Source organism: Carcharodon carcharias, chromosome 1, assembly GCF_017639515.1.
Source record: "Carcharodon carcharias isolate sCarCar2 chromosome 1, sCarCar2.pri, whole genome shotgun sequence".
Taxonomy (NCBI): Eukaryota; Metazoa; Chordata; class Chondrichthyes; order Lamniformes; family Lamnidae; genus Carcharodon; species Carcharodon carcharias.
The window spans coordinates 227451131-227452925 of NC_054467.1; the positions used below are offsets into that span (position 1 = coordinate 227451131).

Consider the following 1795-nt stretch of genomic DNA (forward strand, 5'->3'; position numbering starts at 1 on the left):
TAAGATCCTCTGAAATCCCAGCGTTCCTCCAATTCTGGCCTCTTGAGTATCCCTGATTTTGATTTCTCCACCGTTGGTGGCCGTGCCTTCAGCTGCCAAGACTCTAATTTCTAGAATTCCCTCCCTAAATCTTTTCACCTCTCTTTCCTCATTTAAAATGCTCCCTAATACTAAATGCTTTGACCAAGTTTTGCTCATCTGGCTTATATCTCCTAAACATCCACTAAGGCTTGGTGTCAAATTTGTTGAATATAGCTCCTATGAAGTGCCTTGACGTTAATTGTATATTAATCATGGTTAACCATATGCAGGTGGAGAGTAGCCAATGAGGTTTAACTGAGGCTCGATTATTACTTATTGAAAACTTTTCCCAATAGCCCGCTATGATGACTTGAAATATAGTCGGCAATGGCAATTTTTGATAGTCTTTGCGGAGACTGATAACCAATTAAAAAACAGAATAAAAACAAAAAACTGCGGATGCTGGAAATCCAAAACAAAAAATAAAAAAAAAAGGCACTGACACTGTGGTGTGGTTGAGTTAGGAGGTATATGCTCATAGGGCAATATTTTCCCCCTTTGAGGGGGAAGTGTGGGAGCAGGAGCGGGCAGGCGGGCTTCCAATTGGCGCTCCCAATCAAGGGCACACTACCATTTTACATGGGCGGGCCAATTAAGCATGACGTCCGTCAGGAAGCACTATGCACTCATAGCGGAATCCCTTAGCCGGGAGTACACTCTTTCACGCATGAGCGTGAAAGAGCACACAGATCTCCCTGAGGCAAAGTGCTGCCTCAGGGAGGTCAGCTCACATTTTAAACTTTAAATAAAGCTGAGAAAAACAATTTCCCTGCCATGTCCCCTCATGTGACACTGTCACATGAGTTGGGACATATCCATTACTTTTAATTAAACTTTTATTAATTTTTAAAAAACCTACATGGAACCTTATCCTGCCCGTGGTTGAGGTTTCATGCTTTTTCTGAAGCCCACCAGGGCTCCCGGCCTGCCCGCCAACCTTAAGGTTGGATGGGCACGTCCATTAATGACTTCAACTACTTTGTTAATGGCCTTTATAGGCCGTTGACAGGTCGGCGGGCACAGCCGACTCAGATGCGTGCCTGCCGAACTGAAAGTCTGAATGACGCACTGTGATGTTGGGACGCACACCCAATGTCACCCTGCGTTATCTTACGCATCAGCGAGCGGGCCCCACCCCCTCCCCCCACCCCCCTCTCGGCGACCGGAAGATGCAGCCCATAATGTTTCACTCTGCAAATAAATCTGCTTAATGTAAAGATTGGCCGCAGTTGCATCCTTCACCAATTGGTTATCACTTGGGATGTTTCATCACATTATGTGTTGTATAAACACAAGTTGTCAGTTTAGAAGTTAATATTATTCTGTATTTAAGAGAAGAACTTCCTTAAATGCAATGAAGACAAAAACACAAAGCATTTAAGAGTGAGAGAGGTAGGCAGACATGTTGTTATCTGATGAAAACCTCCGATGAGAGTTCAACGACCTGAAACGATAATTCTGTTTCTTTCTCCACAGATGCTTCCTGACCTACTGAGTAGTTCAAGCATGCTCCGTTTTTATTTCAGATTTCCAGCATCTGCATTATTTTGCGTTTGAAGACATGTTTTTTGGATGGCGATGGGAGGGGGAGTTTGGATGATAGATGGTTTTATTCTGGATGAATTACGGTGATGAGGTGAACCATTACCTGCATTGGAACATATCTTGTTACCTGACCACATGGGGAACATTTTTTTAAACCTGAGATGGAGGC

General features: G+C 43.8%; 1 non-coding gene across 1 annotated transcript; it reads left to right on the forward strand.

The window, feature by feature from the left end:
- Positions 1–299: 299 nt before the first annotated feature.
- Positions 300–437, forward strand: LOC121285729. The gene has a single exon (XR_005944760.1). It is a non-coding gene; the product is annotated as a U4 spliceosomal RNA (small nuclear RNA).
- The last annotated feature ends 1358 nt before the right edge of the window (positions 438–1795 follow it).